The sequence below is a fragment of the Hippopotamus amphibius genome, chromosome 17 (assembly GCF_030028045.1).
Source record: "Hippopotamus amphibius kiboko isolate mHipAmp2 chromosome 17, mHipAmp2.hap2, whole genome shotgun sequence".
Classification (NCBI taxonomy): domain Eukaryota; kingdom Metazoa; phylum Chordata; class Mammalia; order Artiodactyla; family Hippopotamidae; genus Hippopotamus; species Hippopotamus amphibius.
The window spans coordinates 59,300,913-59,321,547 of record NC_080202.1 but is presented as its reverse complement, the minus strand read 5'-3'; the positions used below and the strand labels follow the sequence as shown (position 1 = coordinate 59,321,547).

At 51.2% G+C, this 20,635-nt stretch overlaps 1 protein-coding gene and 1 non-coding gene across 3 annotated transcripts in view; one reads left to right on the top strand and one right to left on the bottom strand.

Annotated features, from left to right (window-relative positions):
- SLC39A11 (solute carrier family 39 member 11) overlaps positions 1-20,635 on the bottom strand; it is a 336,039-nt gene that overhangs the window by 69,789 nt on the left and 245,615 nt on the right. The gene's annotated exons all lie outside the window — the stretch shown is intronic.
- TRNAK-CUU (transfer RNA lysine (anticodon CUU)) lies at positions 1,313-1,384 on the top strand. Its single transcript has one exon. It is a non-coding gene; the product is annotated as a tRNA-Lys (tRNA).

The following is a 20,635-nucleotide window of genomic DNA, read 5'->3' as shown; positions in this document are numbered from 1 at the left end:
GAGTGCACGGCAGGAATTCTACTACCGACGTCCTGTTGGGAGGCTGGCTTGTTTAGTGTAAGACAAGACGGTAAACAGCATCCCTGGCCTCTACCCACTAGATGCCAGTAACACCCCCTCCCCACAAGTGGGGCCAATCAAAAATGTTCCCTGGGCGAAAACCCAACCCCTCCCGCCAAGGGGTACTTTTCACAAAAACTTTAAACTATTCTGGAATGCCCTTGGAGTTTAAATAGGTGGTAGGAAAGCGCACAGTTAAAAACTAGCGTCTTGGGCCATCCAGGCTCCTATAACAAAATATCGTAGACTGGGTGCTGGGTGGCTTAGACACCACAGAAATCTCTTTCTCACAGCTCTGGGGGCTACAAGTGCAAGATGGAGATGCTGACAGGTCGGGTGTCCAGGGAGGGCCCACTTTTCGGTGCTCAGGTGGTGCTTTCTCCCTGTGTGCTCACACGGCAGGAGGGGCACGGGCGCTTTCTCGGGCCTCTTTTATAAGAGCACGGGTCCCCTTCATGGGGGCTCCACCCTCCTGACCTAAACACGTCCCAAAGACTCTACCGTCTCATTACCATCACCTTGGGGGTTAGAATTTCAACAAATGAAACTGGGGGAGGGGATGTAAACATTCAGAGATAACAGCCAGTGTTTTCTCTTTCAACTGAAGGCTAAGAAATTCTTAGTTTGAAGGGCACAGGGTGGGTTCACAGGTTTCCTCTAAGAGGCCTCGGCAGTCTCCAAAAAGAGAGACACCTACGTGATTTCGGCCTTGCCTGGCATGAATGGGCACAGGGTCCCGTGGGTGGATGGGAAGGAACACTTGCGTGGGGCCGAGAGAAAGGCGGCCATCCTGGTTCAGCTGAAATCCCTGCTGGGGTGGAAACAGGACCCTCTGAGCTGCTGGAGGGACATCCTGCTTCCCCCTGCCTGGTGGTGCGTCTCTGGACGTGGGCCCAGCTGTCAGAGGATCTCAGCAAGAGTGGGGCTTCGGAACTAGAGCTCGGTGGTCGGACCAGGGCTGCAGCCTGTGGGGGTCTCATTCCCCGTGTTCTGGGTGACGGCAGCCAGGTAGGAAACGAGCAGCGATGTTATGACTTTTTCCCTATTTAACTGTTGCTTTCTTTCTTTTTTGGAACTACAAAACAAAAATTTCATGTGGTCCAACCTAATGAGTTCTGCAAATATTTTTAAAAATATTAAAATTAAGACAGCAGCTAACATCTTGTGGGGGCTTAATAAATATGAAACACAGCCGCCACCGCCACCACCACCAATGACAACAACAAATCTCAAAGGTGGAGAAACGGAGAACTCCCTGGTGGTCCAGTGGTCAGGACGCGGCGCTCTTGCTGTCGTGGCCCGGGTTCAATCCCTGGTCAGGGAACTAAGATCCTACAAGCCGCACAGCATGCCCAAAAAAAAAAAGAAAAAAAAAAAAAAAAAGGAGAAATGATGTGAAACAGGATGGCTCACTTGTTCCCATCTTCACTGAGGAGAGAACAAGGGAAACATGACTCAAAGGGCAGCCAGAGGGAAACGGCAGGCAGGGGACCAAGGGAGGGAGGAGGGTTTTGAAACATACGATCAGCTTGTTGAAGGGAGGCTGAGAATATCCCTCCCTGGGTGGAGAAGTGGCCTCTGAAGGCGGTGCTTACTCCCCAGTCGGGGGACGGCTGTGATGGCGAGAGAAGGGTGGGGTGAGAAGGATGGAGGGGGTGGCCTCCTAACAGCCCTTCTAGCCAGATGATGCGCTAACATTACACGTGGGGCTCAGTTCGAGGAGCAAGTCTGAACATCCACTTAGGCGTTCCCGGGTCACTCACTGAAAATAGAGAATGAACCGTCTTGGAGCATCTGCTGCTGGACGGGACCACGGGGACCATGGGGGTGGCCTCAGGACCCTCCAGGGGTGCCGGCCGAGCTCAGCTTGCAATCCTCCTCTGCTCCTGCCCATCTGGGCACTGTCACTAAGCTGGAAGGCGGGTGACAGGCCAGGTGAGGGGCCGTGTCACATCACACGACAGCAGGGGTTCCCTGGCCGTCGAGGGTCGACACGTCTGGCTGACTCCCACCACGGGGCAGTCCTGGTGCCTTCACTCCCGCTCTGACCCCACAGCTTGGCTGAGCCTTCTGGGGAGACGGGCCCCTAAGATGCTAACTCCTCTGCCTGGCCTGTCTTTGGCCACAGATTTCTAGTAGGAAGGAAACCCAGGAAGGTGGGAACTCTGACCACGTGACACGTTTATTAAACAAAACGTTGGTACAGCCCAGCCAGGTCCTGCCACGGAATTCCTACGGGGGTCTCGAAAAGGCCCTCTAAAGGATGAAAGTTACCAACTTACTGTTATTATTTTGGAAAAAGTAGTTCCACGCATTTTTCTACCTGCTATTCATAGCGGACAAGGTTCAGTGCGAGGAAAGATGAAAAACAGAGGTGTTCCAGAAGAGCCGGATTTAACTCCAATTCTTGACAGTATCAATAAGGTCACGTCTTAGAGTACATTCAGAAACACTGATGGTTGAAGAGGTTCTAACATGAGTCCCGCTCTAATTAAAATAACTTCCTAATTGATGTTTGCAAGTGTGTGGGTTTGGGTTTTGGGGGTTTTTTGTTTTGTTTTTTTTGCATATTCTACTGTCTCCAGATGGGCTCCACTTACACAATGATGGACCCAGAAACCTATGCCCCTCCAGTCACGCCAGCCAAAAGCTCCCCCCCACCCCCCACCATGGCTTCATTCCCATTTCAACGTGTCACTGGAAGGAATTCACCAGATGCCCCTCCCTGCTGGAAATGCCCGGCGCACAAACACAGCAGATCACCCAGATTGTCGCCCGCTGTGTGGAAAGGACGGGGGTGCCTGGGACAAGGCAGAGCCGGGCGAACCGGGGAGTCGGCCGTTCCCCAGCAGCACGCTGGTGTCACCCACTCTGCACCCTTTAAGGGTCAACAGAGTCGCACTGGGAATGACCCACCCACAGGATTTATCGGCCCTCGGCAGGTGGACGGGAGGTGGACAGGAGTTATCAGCCCTCGGGAGCTGGCCCTGCTCGTCCTCCCCTGATTCCACCTGAAGAGGCACCGCAGCCTGGGTCCGTCCCAGGTCGGGCGGAGCAGCCTTGCTGCAGGGAAGGGCAGCCCAGGGCAGCGGCCTTGGAGTCACACCTACACCGCTGTCGGTGCACCTGGCCGCACTCTGCTCCGCCGGCAGCATTCAGGGTGTAACTGGCTCTTGGACATGACTTTGGAGGTGCGGACGGGTACTCAGTCATGGTTTTGTAACTCCCCTGAACTAGAGAGCCTCGAGAGTTTGGGAGGAGAAGATATTCTCAATCCCTTTGGAGGACTTTTCAACAAAATTAAACTTTGGCAGTTCTTTTAGGATGACAAATAATCCCCATTTGTCACACCCCCAGTTGACTCCTATCAAAGTATTTCCAAAAACCAGGCAAGGAAAAGATTTTGACGTCTCAGATCACTCGTATGTTTTGCTACGTGAAGGCAGAGAGTATAGTACAAGGCATGTAGCTGACCAGGGCCTGGGTGGGGGGACTTGTTTTCTTACAGGGAGGTTAACAGAGGAGGAGATTAAGTCTCTGCCTTCCACATCCCAGTCCTGTGTTTGCCAGGTGCCAGGTGGGGGCCCTCGGGCTCCTCTGGCTGCACCCCACGTGGTTGTGGCCACGACGAGTGACCCTGTCCACACAGTCATGGCTCGCCACGCACAGGATGGAAAGGTCAGGGGCTGTCATTATCCTGACTCCACATCTTGCAGACGAGGCTGACCGGCAGGAGGAGAGAATGTCGAGGGCACGCTGACTACAAGAAAACTGGCCCAGAAGCGTTCACGTCTATGCTTTGTTCACCCCTGAAACCTGAAGCCCGGCTGCACCTCCGTCCCTCCTTCGTGTGTCTGAGATGCATCCACGTCCTTTCAACACCCCGCTTTTTTCCTAAACCGCTTTGAGTTCTCACTTTGCAGATTGCAGCCAAAAGACTAAAAGATGCCACCAAACTCTGTTCTAGGCGTTCCTGGTTCATCATCTGACTTAAACCTGTCCAGACCTTACAAAACTGATATTTATCTGTATTTTCCAGAGGAGGAAACTGGGGCTCAAAGTGGTCAAGCCACACGCCCAAAGCCACACAGAGCTCGTGAGATGCTCAGCCCACATGTTCCTTCTGGTTCACAGCACATCACACTGACGTCTGGTCTAACTGATCATTACGACTCCTTCCTGCTCGGGACCCAAAGGACCGGGCACTGAGTCAGTGTCAGCAGGACGGTCCATTTGGGTGCCGTCACTCGGAATATTCGTCAAACAGCCATTAGGTGCTGGGCATTGTGTAGGATCCAAAACGTGTGAGACGTGGTTCCCATCGTTAAGGGATGCACAATCCAAAATGTTCTTGTAGAGTCATAAAATTAGAAACATATTCCTCTTCGCAAAATGTTTAGGAAGAGCAATCTGGGGAACAATGTTGAAGTATCAGAAAAGCTGGTGTGTTGAAGTATCAGAAGGGAGGCGGGGGACCGGCGGGCAGAGACCGCCACATACAGGCACAGGGTGAGGACCAGGTTCGAGCAGGTGGATCAGCCTCAGAGCGTTGCCAGGCACTGGTGAGCCTCGGTGAGGCCCCAGGCACGCGGGGAAATTGCAGGGGGTGCTGAAGGGATGCTGAGATGAAGACCAGGAAACTGGCATAAAGGCGTTCCCTCAAAGACGAGCTTTGCAGAGGGCACTGACTGGGCAGAAGAGGATGAATGTGGGGTTTGCTATGTTGAGTTCAAAGTAAAAAGACACTGAATGGAAATACTCTAGGTGGCTCCAAACGTACGACAGGCTGGGGACGAGGGGTGGGAATTCAGGGAGCCGCCTGCATCCTGGCTAAAGATGTGGAGGCAGCGTCTGGGCTCTTTAGATGGACGGTTTAATTTGGCCCTTTCAACAGCCCTACGAGATTGGTACAACCATTCGGCCCCTTAGAGATGTGGAAACGGGTCTCCACGCCCCTGGGCTTTGCGCTCCCCCACTTTCCTTTAACACCTTCCAGGCGTCCCTCTGTTCAAACCCTCCTTAGTACCAGTGCTACCTCAATCGCTATCTTCTCCATAAATCTGAAGACCATTTTCCAGTTTTACTTTTTCTGAGACTTTAGACACATAAAAAGGCCTCATTTCACACTCTTAATTTGAAACTAAAAAGTGGTCGCTTTCAATTATAATACTTACTGCTTTCTGATGACAGCGATATCCTTACACAAGGAAACAAAATTCAAAATGCTCAAAAACGTCTAAATCAATAAATTTCCCTATCTCCACTTCTCCAGCCCCACTTCCCCATTCCTAGTTCTACTCCCAAAAGGCAACATATTTTTTTTTTAACAATTCTGACTTTCAATTCTCTGACGGGTACCACTATCACTTTAGGTAACATATTGATACCTGGCTTCTTATTTCATCACGGTTTTGATTTAGACAGTCTGTTGCCAGCACAATGGTATCTTCCTCATCAACCTTACTCTGTCGAGTCTTCCTTATGCATGTTGAGGACTACAGAACACATGCTTCCGACCTCGGCTTTCTTTCTGCCTTTATCAAAGGTAGAGCGTTTGATATTGTTCTGCAGATAATATTTCATTTATGATTTATTCTCAGCCCAATTCAAAAAACACAATCCAAATAAAAAGTAAATTTACAATATTGGGGTGCTACATATTATTCTCTATATAATCAGGTTGCTACGTGAAGAGAAGGAAACCACATGCCTCAGAGCAACTAAGCCCATGCGCCACAACTACTGAGCCTGAATTCTAGAGCCCGTGTGCCACAACTACTGAAGCCCGTGCACCTGGAGCCTGTGCCCCACAACAAGAGAAGCCCCCACTCGCCGCAACTAGAGAGAAAGCTTGCTCGCAGCAACAAAGACCCAGTGCAGCCAATAAAATAAATAAATTTTTTTTTAAAAGTGTATGGTGTGGTGGCATTAAATATACTCACGTTGTTGTGCGATCGTCACCTCCATCCAGAACTCCTTACATCCTGCAGGACTGAAACTCTGTCCCCTTTAAACACTAACTCCCAATTCCCCTCCCCTCAGCCTCTGTCGAGCACCTGCTTTCCGTCTCTGTGGACCTGATGCCTCCAGGTCCCTCCTATGAGTGGACTCGCACAGTATTTGTGATGCCACCTTTCTTATGTGTCCTGTTTCCCCTTTCTTGTGTTCCTTCTTCATTTTGTTAGAGGGCCTCCTTGAGCTCACAGGCGATGAGGGGGTGATAAACTTCTGAGTCCCTGCATTTGTAAAAATGGTTTTGATTTTGCTCTGTCTTAATCGTTTGACCTGATAGAAAATTCTAGGTCCTGGATGACCTCTGAATATCGAGGTCACCATCCCATTATCGTCTCATACGCAATGTTGCTGCCGAGAAGTCTCATGCTGATTTGACCCTTGGTCCCTTGTAGTTAAGCTAATTTTTCTCTCTGGGAGCTCTTAAGCTTTTTCATCCTGGTTTTTTTTTTTTTTTTTTGGAGTTTTGAAATGTCACCAAGATCCATCTGCGGGAGAGGTCTTGTTCTTTCGTACTTCTCAGTGGCCCCTTTGAATCTGCAAGGTTGTGTTTTCCTGCCGTTTAGGACAAGTGTCCCTGCATGTCTCTACTCCCATTTTACAGCCTTCACTTTCTGTCTGGTAACTGAAGGTCTGTTTCCTGTTTAACCTTCCCGATGACCAGCTTGGCCTTTCATCCAGAATATTCTTATCAGTCTACCCATTTAACTTCAAAAATCTTTTTTTTTTTTTTCACAATTACAGCATTAATTTTGAGGAAGCCTTTCTTCTTTTCTGATCGGTCCTTTTTCATTACAGACAGTTCTTGTCTTATGGGTATAATGATATCCTCTTGAATCAGCTGAACATACTACTTAGAGTTTTCACAATCTTCTCTTTGGTCTCCTGGGTTATGTGTTTCCTCCAGGGTAGGTTGTCCTATTCATTTTGGTCCTTCTTTCCTATTCTCTGGGTTTTCCTCCTACAGCTGGTGGTCCTTAGCTCTGGGGGCACAGTCACAGATGCAGAATTAGGTTCACCAAGGAGCTAGAAAGGGCTTCCTCTGGTTGTACAGTCTGTTTCCCCAAGAGGCAAATATACAATTTCATTTCACGAGATTACTGCTTTGACTTGGCACTCGAGGCAGAGAGGATGAGAGAGGACCAAGGAGGAGAGAAGAAAAGTACAGGTATAATAAAGTTAAGTGTCATCGATTTTTTGATTACAACCAACTACAGTGTTAAAAATGATTTAATAACGTGCTCTTCACACAGCTTCTTCCTAAGCAGAAGCACCAGGCGTGATGGACGGTAGCCAGGTGACATCTGCCAGGAATGTGATACAGGAGGCACAGAGCATCTCTCGGGGGTAGGTCTGTTCTCACACACACACACGGGAGCAGCGCTGGCTGAGCAAAAGGCAGCATGTGCAGATGTGAGTGTGCACACAAACACACACAGTTCACACACACATGGATGGAAACAGACTGGGAGGATGTCCTAAAGACATGGGAACGAAAGCCTGACTCAGCTGTTTAAATGCTAGAACACCAGAGCACCCTTTCACACAGCCCGCCTTATTACATACACACAACACCCTGGCCGTTTGTCATATAGAAGCTCAGGTCTGGTCTCTCTGATCAGGGATGTCGAGCTCAGGACCACACACACACGGGGACCCTGAGGGAGGAGGAGAAAGAACCAGCCAAGGGGCTGGTTTCAAACACCTGCTGGGGTCACACATGAGAAACAAGAGAGGTCTGTGAATTTGTCTGGAAACAAGTTAAAGGAAACCTTTGCAAGCAAAGTGTTAATAAGGAGATAGATGAAAGACTGCAAAGGACGAAGGAGGACTAGGAGGTAAAGAAGTGGAGGCTGTGGGGCAACAGAGGGAAGCAGGTGGGTGGCGAAGCTAGAAGGAAACTCAGGACCAAACCCACCAGGATGAAGCAACGGCATCTTGAAAACTAACCAACAGAAGCAGGAAAAGCACAGAGGAGTGAAAAAAGCAGCGAGCAGAGGAGTTGGGAGAATGGCCTTGGACCTCAACCTGTGCTGGCAGCAAATTGATGACGGCTGGCTCAACAAGGTAGCGCCCGGCAAAGAACCATAAAGATGATCCCATAAATCACTGCAAAACACTTGGCAAATTGAATGTCCGGCATAAATGCCAGATATTAATAAAATATTCAACTCAGCCAGCAAGGTGCTCTGAGCCCAGAGGCCTTCTTTTAATTAATGTCAGATTTGATCCAAGACATTCCCAAGACGCACTGGCGGGCGCCCAGAGGACCCTCCCCCAGCCAGCTTCATCACAAGCTCCTGCGCTCCTGGAGAACCTGCTCTCGTGCCTGGCACGTGCAAGCCTGTGTTTCTTATGGGGGGGGGGGGGGGCGGAGGCGGGGGGAGGACGCAAGACAGGCATGGACTACCTCCAGAGAGTAGGGGACTAAGAGATACCTGATAGAAGAGGGGAATATGGCAGATGCAGGTGACAGTGTCGTGAGCCCAACAGGGGTCAGCGTTCTAAAAAGAAGGCTGAGATTTAAAAGGGCTTCACTGAGTAAACCTGAAAGCTTTTGCACGGCAAAGGACACCGTCAACAATATGAAAAGACAACCTACTGAATGGGAGAAAATATTTGCAAATGATATGACTGATAAGGGGTCAATAGCCAACATACATCCACAGGGGACGTCCTCGGCGGTCCAGGGGTTAAGACGTGGTGTTTCCAATGCAGGGGGCGCGGGTTCTGTTCTCAAAGCCTGCATCCCAGAGCCCAGATCACCTTGTTAGGAGAACCGCTGACCAAAACAGCCCACCCTGGCCAGGCCCAAGAGTGACCACTTGCAGGAATTATCTTACGACAGGAGGTCCTGGTAAGGAACGCAGAACTAACAAGCTACCGCCGACCACAAGAATTCGGGAAAGGTCAAAAGGAGAGAGCAGATGCCAGCCCATACGTCCTCCCAACCTCCCAGAATCCTTCTCGCTGGAATCCATCCTGGCTGAGTGATGCGCGTGCCACCAGGAAGGACCCTGAGTCAGAGTGAGTGGCCAGAGACGAGCCAGAAACGCACCCCATCACCATAAAACCCAAGACTGTGAGCCACGTGGCAGAGCCGTCCTCCTGGGCTCCCTGACCCCCCTGCTCTCCGCCCGGGGCGCCCCTTCCCGATACAGTCTCTTGCTTTGTCAGCACGTGTGTCTCCTCGGACCATGCATTTCCAGGTGTGAGACAAGAGCCCATCTCGGGCCCTGGAAGGAGCCCCTCTCCTGCAACAACCTGGCAAACGTGATCACCCGTCAGCTGCTCGCCCTGTCCTCCCCCATCTCCCGCGATGACGGTTGACTCCTTTTCTTTCGGATCCAATGCTTCGCCGTAAGCGCTGAAGTTACAGTCCAATGCGGAGGCCCAGGGCGCTCACCACAGGCCTCCGTCCACGACCCTTCCCCCTCTGTCCTCTCGTCTGTCTCTGAGCCTCACTGTGTATCTGGCCAAGGATGTCCCGTGTGGCCGAGGGAGGGCCCATCAATACGACTGACCTTGCGGGGAGGCGGGAGCTTGAAAGTGGGGTCTCAGAAGCTCTGTGGCCTCAGAAAGGAGAGTGTGCAGGCTTGGTCTGCAAGCCCTGGGCCTTCACGGTGGCAAAGCCGTGGTGGAAACGGAGGTAAAACGCTTCTGCACTTGCCCAGGGCAGCGGGCATTTCTACAGTTTACAATGATGTTCCCCCCTCCTCCCGCCCCCAACTGCCCTGGTTCATCCCTAACAATGACCTAAGTGGACCCCCTGGTGGGGAACTGGGCGTTGGTTCTGGGCACGGGGTCATCAGCAGGGATGGCAGACTTCCTCTTACAGGCCCAGCCCTGGGGATCCCCCCAGCGCCTTGCTGTCCTCTAAGGTAGCCCCAGGGTCAGTCTCGTGAACAAGAAGAGCCTAAGTGCACCACTGATGAAGACAGCGCATGGACCACTGGGGCTGCACGGAGTGACGGGGGCGCAGACATAAGCTGGACTGTTACCCGACTTGCATTCCCAGATGAGGAATTTGGGTCTGACCCTGCATCTGGTGGCCCCTGTATTACGCGTCTGCAACGTGTAGCCCAGAAATAAGAGGCAAAGTGAGTAACGGCGGGGGTGGGGAAGGGAGGTCAGCCACAACGTTCTGCAGACCGTCCAGCGACGGTGGAATCGGGTCGGTCTGACTAGGAGTGCCCACGGCCACCGTGCATCTGTGGGGAGCTGGCCCGGCCAGGGTGCTTCCCTTCCCAGCGAAATCCCCAGAGACCTGCCCCAGCAGCCACTAATTTTCCCAAGCAGGTCAATGGCAGGCTGGCTGTTTTTCAAGCTGGTAATGACATCTTTGTCAGTTTCACCTTTATCTTTGTGTTCTAAGGTTCCCCCAAGGAGAGATTTCTTATTTTCTCTCTTCCTGCAAAGGACAGTCTGACTCAGAACTTGGCCTGGCGCTGGTAGCGAGACAATGAGAAATCTTCCACTAGCTTCGGCAGCCCAGACAGCACGGCACTGTCAGCCTGTTGCGGGCTTCTCCATGCTGGCAGCTACAGGGTGGATGGGATCACTAAGCCCCTGGGAGCTCCTCTTGGCAAAAGAGGCCACAGGGTCTTGTGGTGGAATGCGGGATGCAAAGCTAGGAGTGGGGGTGATGCCAAGTGGCCTGAGGTCACTTACCAGCAGAGTGACCTTTGTGAGTCACTCATTATCGCAGGGTCCCATGGGCCTCCCCCTAGACCGGGGAAGGTAGTAATAATACCTACCCGCCAAGGCTGAGGTGAGGGTCCAGGGAGATGGTGTGCATGAGAGGCTTCCCCAACTATAAAGCACTACGTGATGCAGGCAGAAACCACGGTCCCATGTTCAGCTGCTGTCAAGGCGGAAAGGCGATCAGTCTCAAAAGAACCGTAGCCCAAAGGGGGTCGCATCCCAGCCCTACCCCTCACTGGGTGGAAGAAAACCTAGAAATTTAGTCATTTTAAGCGTGTTTTCCTGGTAAAGGTAGTGCTTCCTGGTACTTGGGACTTCTGGTTTTCACGAAAGCGCTTATCTTCTAGAAAGAGGGAGAAAGACATCAATCATTCTTTTATGGTCACCTGGACCGACGGCCAGAGACGCGGCCCCAGCCTGCACCCACCCCAGGCAGGCATCTGGTTTTGCCACCTGTGAAACTGGGGTGAAGGTGCTGGTGCTCTGTCCCTGCCTTTGCTGTCTGAAGGTAAAGACGGACTGATGAATGTACGGGCGATGGTGCCGTGTACTGCAGACCCGCGGGTCCGCTTGGCCGGGAGGCAGCTCGGCCCTTCGCCTCCATGCACTCGAGGATGGACTCAGGTGGGGCAGTGCCGGTGCCGCAGGGGTAACTGGCACACGGGGCTGTCTCAGCTGCTGCTCCCGTGCGTACCGTAATCGACAAACACGTCCTGAGAGTCTCCTTCTGTGCCGAACAACTGAGGTCAACAGAACACTGTCATCACTACTATCATGGAGGCGAAATTCACACAACGTGCAAGCCACCCTTCTCAAGCGTTCAACTCAGAAGCATGCTGTACATCACCATGTTGTGTGACCACCTCCTCTATCTGGTTCTAAAGCATCTTCATCACCTCGAAAGAAAACCCCGTATTCATGAGCAGCCACTCTCCTTCCCCCCACCCAGCCCCTGACGACCACCAGGCTGCTTTTTGTATCTGTGGGTTTGCCTGTTCTGGATATTTCATATAAGTGGGATCGTACAATCCAAAAAAAAAAACAAAACACCTTTTGCATCTAGCGTCTTGGATAATGTGTCGAGGTCCAGCTTTGTTATAGCGTTTAGTAGCACTTCTTTTCACGGCTGAGTGATACTCCGTTGTGTGGGTAGACAATGGATAAAAACCACATGCGGTTTATCCGTCATCCACTGATGGGCACTGGTGTCCACCTCCGGGCTCTTGCAAATTGTGCTGTGAACATTCGTGTACGACTGTGTGTTTGAGTACCTGCTTTCAGTTCTTGGCAGTGTACACTTAGGAGTGCAATTATTGGGTCAATGGCACTTTCTGAAAGCACAGATCTCAGCGTCGTTCTCCTCTACTTAAAACCCCCTAGTGGTTTCCCTCCACACTTAGGAAGATGTGAAAATGGAAAGCTGCTCCATCTGGCCTCGTCTATCTCACCCCGTGTTCTCTCCCGCTTCTAGTTTCCTGGTCTTTGCAAACAGACATGCTTCCTTCAACCTCAGGACCTTTAGACCACTGCTTCCTCTGGTTGTGGCTCTTCCTCTCTCCGCTCTGCCTGCCAAGTTAACACCTACTCATCTCTCAGATCTCAGTTTTCATACAACGTTCTCAGAGAAACCTTCCTGAGTTCCCAAACTAGGTCAGGCATGCCCACGCTATGCTCTCACCGCACCTTCCGCTTGTCCTGTGCTACAATTTGAATTGCATGTTTATTGCAAGTATTTCTTTTGCTGATTTACTCAGTAAGCATTTATTCAGCACCTACACTGGGCTGGGGATTGCTCTAGGTACTTGAGAGGCAGCAGTGAATAAAATAGTCTCTGCCCTTTCGGAGTCTATTTTTCTGTAGAGGAAACAGAGAAGACCAGATAAACAAAGGGACAGAATATAAGGCCAGGTAGCGGTAAGTGCCATCGTGGACTGGGAAGAGGATTCCACAAGGAGCTGCTTTCGATGGGATCATCACGGGAGCCTCACAGAAGAGGTGGCCTGGATAAGCGTCTGTCACCCCCGCAGACTGGGAGCTCCGGGGAAGGGGTGCCTGTGTCTGCTTCACTTACCATCATCTGAATTCCCAGCACCAAGGTGAATGCTTAGCACATAACAGGATAAATGGGTAACCGAAATGACCCTGCCCTCCAGGCCATCCCTGCGGCCACCCCTGGTAGCCTGGAGGAACGCCAGAGTCAGAGGGTGGTCTCCCAGCCACTGACCCAAGCAGGACCTCAGGTCAGCCTTCTCCACCTCTCCCACCCGAGACCGGCCGGCTCCACCCTCCACACCCCTCGCCGCTTCTCTAACACTGGCATATGGCACGACCGTTGGTGCCGCTGGACCCGGGCACCTCTGAGAGATAACCAGATGTGAGCCAGCAGGACTCCCGCTTGGCTTCTGGACTGAATTTCTCGAACGCCTCCCCACCACCTGGCCTGGGCACCCTTCACTGTCCACCGTCCCCCCTAAATGGCCTGGAGTTCGCACTGTTAGCCAGTGGCTCTGACTCAGCAAAAAACCCTTAATACCAGGTGGTGAGATCCCAGAGTCCATGATATCCAACAACGCTTTGCCCTGCCTGGTACGCATCTTCCCGGTGTAATCTCTCATCTGTGATACAGCAGAGCAGAGGTTCACAACCTTTAAAAACCCATTAGTTACATACAGTGGGATAGTATTTAGCCGTAGAAAGGAAGGCAATTCTGGCACATGCAACACAGATGAACCTTGAAAACAATGCGCTAAATGAAGTAATCCAGCCATAAAAGGGCAGGGATTGTGTGATGCCACTTACACGAGGCACCTAGAGTAGCCACAGTCACAGAGTCAGAAAGGTGAATGGGGGTTGCCGGGGGGGCTGGGGGAAGAGGGAGTGCGGAATTACTGTTTAACGGGTAAGGAGTTTCAGTTTGGGAAAACGGAAAAATTCTGGAGGTGGATGGTGGTAACAGCTGCACAACAAAGTGAATGCACTTAATGCCACAAAACTCTACCCTTAAAATGGTTACACGGGCAAATTTTATGTTATGTAGATTTTGCCAGAATGAAAAATTACGAGGTGCAGGGGGGAAAATGTATGGCCTCTTTAGATGTAAAACTTACACCATATCTAACATGACTGGGAAATGTGGAATCAATTAGCTCCTTGATTAACAAACCTCCAAGGAAAATAGGAAAGAGACCTGCTTTCTTTCCAAATATCACCCCCAACTCTTGACCTCTGTGGAGAATCATTTTAGAGGTAGGACAGGCTGGTGGTGAAAACCGTAGGCATGCTGGGGATGGGAGGACTCTGTCCTTAACGCCTCGGTAATCCCTGGCAGAAGTGAGCACAGTTCAGCACAGATATTTGGTTGAATAAACCACTCAGCAGGCAAATTCATTAGGAAGTCGGGATGCCAGTCCAGATACTCAGATCTCTAGGGACATCATCCTCCCACTAAACTACAGTGACCCTCAAGGTACCTGAGATGATGGACCGGGAGCTAGAAAACCACAGGTGAGTTCTCAGATCTGGCCACTAACAAGACGGCAGTGGTGGTGGCAGATGAAACATGTCATTCTGGCTCTTAGCCTCAACTCCCTTCTCTGCCAAAGGGCAGTGAGAAACGTATTCAGTGTGTTCCTGGGATGCCAGTTCTCTTAGGAAGCAGTTGGTGCCCCATGTAACGAGCCATCTTTCCATGAGAATTCAGCACTAGGGCTGCTGGACAGCGCCTTCCAGTTGCTCCTTGGTAACCACTAGTCTTCCCTCCAACCCGAGGCTTCCCACCCCCAGGGCCCCATCCATCAATGACAGATAAGCAGAAGAAGCCAAAGTGAGGAAAAAGAAAAGCAGAGACAATCATTCCAAGTCTTTAGAGACCAGAGCCTGTCCTAGGTTGACCAACTGTGGTGGCCATGAAAATGCATCCTTCAGATCTCCTGCCGGGGGGAGCACAGTGACCCCAGCCACTGCTCTTCAGAATCCAATACCACATCCCCCTGCCTCCGCCCACTCCCAGCCATGACTGAGGGGGCACAGAGGGGTGCAGGACAGGACAGGAGACTTCTTAGAGGATGTCTTTGGCTCAACGACCTCCCCCACACTGTCCCAACTGGAACATTCTTCGAACTGTGCTGTGGCTGACGGCTCTTCCTTCACAGCCCTCCTTCCTTCTGCTTCTCCTTTCACAGGTGCCAGGCTTGTGTCTCAGGCTGAAGGCTCTCCCTGCCACCCCCTGCTCCCTCCTCTTTATCCTTCCAGGCATTTCGCCAAACAAATCTCTTGCGCCGCCAATCCCTTCTTGGTACCTTCGTCTTGGACGACCTGAGCTGACACACATCACATTGTCAGAAGAGGGAAATACCCGATAAATGCCCCCACAGAACAGCATATGCATTTGGAAGAGCAGCAAAAAAAAGCGCCTTAAATTTTTCCAGACCTTATAGTTTCCATTTTAATAAGTGCATATCAGGCCCCTGTTGATGGCAAACACCCGCATATCCCACAGGTACAGGCAGGCTGGCCTTCTCATCCCTGTTTCTCATGTGAGTAGACTGCAAGGGACTGCGATAAAAATATAATTTGGTTGTAATTAACGATGATAAAAATAATAGTCAACATTATTTAACATTTACCACATGCCAGGTACTGTTTTATATTTTTTATGCTCTGCTCATTAAAATTAACAAATCCCCAAAACAGCCCTATACCTTAGGAAACGATGAAGAGACGGAAGCACAGATGTGTACTGAGACTGCTGGTGTGTCACCCTTCCTAGGAGGTGACCAGGAGGAGCAGATGCAGAATCACAGCATGCCCGGCCCTGCAGGGTCCCCTTGCCTGCCGGAGGCGGCCTCCTCTCCCAGGAATCAGCCCCGCCCTGGATGGCACAGCCTCCTCAGAGCTGAGTCCCCTAGTCTGATGGATTCTGTTTAAAAAAGTTTCACGCCAGGCGTCATCAATGAGAAGACAGGACAATGGGTAACAAAGCACACGGCTCGGATTCCTCATAAAACCAGATGGGGCTGGAATGTGCCCATCGGCCACAGCTAAAGCCACATGCAATATAGAAATGAGAAAAAAAAAATCAATGTGTGATATACGGAGAGAACGATGTGTATCTTTTAGATGTCGAACAATCAAGGAAAATGTAATGTCTCACACCGTGTTAATTTTTAAAATGCAATCAACTGGCCATCGGAAGAAGAAATGGAGGTGGTGTCAAAGCCCATAGGGGAAAAGAAGAGTGGCAATGCAGAGAACAAGCTGCACCCTCACCCACCCTCCTCCGAAACGGTGGACCTCTCTCCACCACCCAACCCTCCCTCTCCTGCACGGAGGGGAGCTTTCCTCCCTCTCAACCTGCCACATCCTTCCTCCCTCCCCATCCCTTCTCTCTCATTGAAATAAGCGTGCCTAGACATTATTCTTTATTATTCCAGGTCATTCATTCGCCTGGCCGGGTGCCATGTCTGAGCTGAAAAGCTATCTCCAGAGGCTCTCCCTCCTCCCCTCAAGCCCTTTCCAGCAACACTGCACGATGACAGGGCTGGCTCCATCCTTCACTGCAGACCCCATCTTCAGGAGGGCTGAGTAGGGCTGACTCTAGCCACGTTGGAGGGGCTGTGGATTGCTCCCCAATACCCGCATCTGAACTGCTGTTATCCTTCCACCCAGTAGGGGCAGTCTTTGGGGTTCCCATCCTTCAGGCCATACTTGCTCCTTCCCCATTACTCCTGAGTCCTCTGTCCAAGTCCAAGACTTTCCAGGGTTCCAGCCCACCACTACCCCCAGGTTTAGCACAATGACATACACCTTGACCTTTATTTTTCTCCATCTAGGTTCTATACATGATACGCCCTCCCCCAGCAGGTCTCGACGCTACTTGGGGTGGGGACCACAGCCCTGCCTTGGGCATCTCCTGTATCTCCATGGCTCTGGAAGCCAGACGGTGCGCGTTCAAATCCACGCGTAGAATGACGGACCCTGCTTGAGGAAATGCTGTCTGTGGTTCTGTCGAAGGGAGGAAATGAATAAGGGAACCCAGTCCCCGCTCCGCAGGACACAGCCAGGAGGAGAGAGAGAAAGAGAAGGGAAGTGCGGATGAGTTGCAGAACTCCTGAGTTCAGGTTGGTGTTGTCACCCACACTGCAGACTGGCTGTCATCCCACAGCACAAGGCTTGGCTCGTGACGGGTGAACGAATGAATGAAACAGATGCGTGAAATGAATAGAAGGAACGATCTAAAGAACAGAGAAGGGGGAAAGTAAAGAGAGAGAAACGCACAGATATTCTTGGATCTGGAAGAGTTGGTTGGAGAAACTTGGCTTTGGCACAAACTGCCCTGAAATGCACTGGAGGAGAGGCACACTTTAGGCTTCGGCTACTCTGCGCTTTGAGACGCATCTTCTACGGACAGGGAGAGACCGTCTTCCTGCATCACACACACCCAGACAGGAGAGCGTGGTGTGGGGTCCCCTGGGGTGTGGCCGAAAGCACACGTTGTGACCTGGCCCGAGGCTGACCTCCACAACCTCTAGAAAAAGACCTGAACAATTTTACCATCACTGATCTGTCAACCTGGAAAGAACTTCGGACTTAACCATGACCTAAGCAGACACGTCTTCAAGGGGGGTGGGGCTGGAGGCACAGTGCAGACTCTCCCTACAGCTTCTGAGCTGGTGGGAGCAGTCTGGCCCACAGACGGAGCCTGCACTGGGAGGCGTGGATATTTCCCATCAGCCTGGCTGTGTCATTTAAAAGCCAACGAGCAAGGGACGATATTAACCAGGGCAGACGTACTAGTGGGGACAGCTCTGAAGTCCAAGCTGCTCGGGCTTCCAATAAACCGCTCTGGACCACGTGTCTCCTGGGTTGCGAGATGTCACGGCATCGTTCTTGGTTTCTGTTGTACTCTGTGTCCTCACGCTGCACGGTGACTTGGTCCACAGAAATGCAGGGACTCAAGTTGTCTGCAATTGTGGGACAATTACCACAAAATCTCCCTCTTCTTGCTCCACTGATTTATGCCTGGCTCTTGAGAAAGTGATGACTTGCGAGGGCTTGTGGCAGCTTGCCTTGCCTCCCCAGAAGGGCTTGGTGATGACTTCCGTTAGTTAAAGCATTAGTTTCCAAGCAACCAAATAACAGGTCTTCCGTTATAGCTCTTTGTTTTGCAAAAGCAAAACAGAGCAGCAGGTAATTAAATTGGCCAAGGCGACACCTCCCTGGAATAACCTGAGCCCGCTAAGATCCTGCTAAGACCCCTTTTCACCAAATAAAGGAAAACAGACTAGCCTGACCGTGACTCGAGGGGACTCCCAAGCTCTCACTAATTGGGGATGTCAATTGGCCCCGAGAACCCAATCAGCCAGGCAGCAACCCAATCAACGGCTGACAGATGGGCCGTGTCCGTGCCCTGTTCTTTGTTGAAAAAAATCAAAAAGCTTCTTTGAAAAGGCAACAGTAGCCTCTGGTTTGAACATCTCCCATCTGTCTGAGTCTAGCCCTATACATCTGCCATTTAGGTTAGATTGCTTTATTCTTCTTTCTAAGCCAAGGTCAGGGGGACATCTCATTAGCCCAAGATGACTTGGAGCTCAGAAAATGCCACCTCCTTTCTTCCCTCCCTTCTTTTCTCTCTCCACGAGGCTCAGGCACTGAGACCTCGCCCCTTGGTTCTGTTTCACGCCCAATGCACCATCTTCTGATTCATGCCTGTCTAACTTTCAGGCACTCGTTGTCAAGGGAGTAATGGAGCCTAGCTACGCAGCAGGGGAAAAAAATGCCCTGGCTATTGTTGTGAGTACCCACTTCTCCCACCATCCAGCCCTCTTCTTTGCTCCACTTGCCTTCCACAGCCCTCTTTCAATTCCCAAGACCCTTCACTAGGGAGCTCACCCCAAGCAGCACCTTCTCCCTGTCTCTCTAATTGCTCCTGTGGTTCTAAGACTGGAGGACCACTAAGACCCCGGTCCCTTGCAGCCCAGTTTCCAGGCAGCTGGGAATACTCTTCCCAGCTGTTCCTTGAATGGGCAGCATCTCAGTCATCTGTGGCCCATCTCAAAAATGCACACTCTGGATTCAGGGAAACACAGAGGGGCCAGGGAAGCTGTATTTGTAACAAGTGTGCCAGGTTGATCCTAGTACTGCCTGCTGCAGGCACTGGGCACCCAGGCCCAGGGCACAACTAGACGGGCTTAAAAGAGCTCCCACAGCCAACCCAGTGGGAAGATCTACGCCCTAAGGGAAGCCTCCAGGAAACAAAGTCTTTCCCAAGGGACTGCATCTTGTAAGATCATCACGCCGGCACTGTACCAACCACATCGAATAATTACCTGGGAGCAGCCGCCAGAAGCCAGGCTACAAGGTACCAGCTACTTTCAGTGGGTGATCCTCAAGCCTCATCACACAGGGAAGCTATACCCCCCTGTCCTAAGCTCAAGGCCAGACTCTACCTTAAGGCATGTTTTCCAGGCTGCCGTGAAGGACCAAGCGAACTCCCTCCTCTGGAGCTGGGCTGGAAAGGAGGGATGAGATTTTAACTCCTGCCCTTCAGCTGCCATGGGGAGCTTGGTGCTGGCCGGCGCCACATGTACGCACTCATTTCTGAACGACCACGGGTATTCACGCGGAGCTCCTCCACCAGGCCTTCCCCAGCCCCCCCATGGCGCTGAGTTATGTATGAAACCTGCTTCTCCAGGCAGACCCCACAGAGCAGCCACATGGTATGTCTCCTTGGATCAGGCTCACCCGGGAAGAACTGGGAAATGCAGATGGACAGAGCCCCCTGCTTGGGGGACATGTGATGACAAACAGTAAGACTGGGACGTGCGTTTGCCAGTGCCAGATGGCAGAGTGGAGTCACACACACACCCCCCACCCCCGGGATGTCCACTTGGTGCCTATCCTGGACAGATCGCGGATCCCACAGGGACCCACAGCCTCCATTCTTCCCCCTCCCACAAACCCCACTGCACGGGACGCTTCCCAAATGCACGCCATCCTGGGATCACGCAGGGCTGGCATTAAGCAAAACCTAGAGACGGGATGTTGATTTCAAAGACGTCATCCATTCCATCCTACAGGTGCCAAGCTTGCGGTGGTCCAGAGAGGTGACATCACCTCTAACAGTCTACCGAACACGGTTTTTCCTACAGCTAGGGGTCCATCCTCAAGCACGGATATTTTCCTTCAATCTGATAGAAGCTGTTCTCAAAAAACAACTCATCTTCCTGCATCCTTAATGTAACTGAATTTCATTCCTCCATTGATGACTCAGAATCAGCTCAGCAACATTCATTACCGTGTGAGGACATGAGACACGATGGCCTCAGACATCTGGAGGTAGGAGGGGATGTCAGGTCCTCATTAGAGCCACCCAGCTGGCCCGCTGATGGAGGTGGCGTCTCCATGAATGACACGTGGTCATCAATTTCATGTCCAAGTCACTGTCGTTAGGGCATTTGCTTTCCTATCTCCCGGCTGTCAGGAGGCCCGCACAGAGCTAGACCTTTCCCTTTCATATTTCATTTAGTCTTTCTTCCTCAGCTAATGAAGGTTTGGGAAGCAGATAACCAAATTTCTTAGACTCGACCAGAGACTAAGGATAAGTAGTATTCTGGACTAAGGCATTTCTTTTTTAGCTGAAGTATAGTCGACATAATATTTTGACAGTTTCAGATGTACAGCAAAGTGATTCAGTTATATAAATATAAACAAATGTATATATATATGTCCTTCTTCAGATTCTTTTCCATTATAGGTTGTTAACAAGATATTGAATATAGTTCCCTGAGCTATACAGTAGGTCCTTGTTGTTTATCTATTTTATATATAGTAGGGTGTATCTGTTAATCCCCCAATTCTT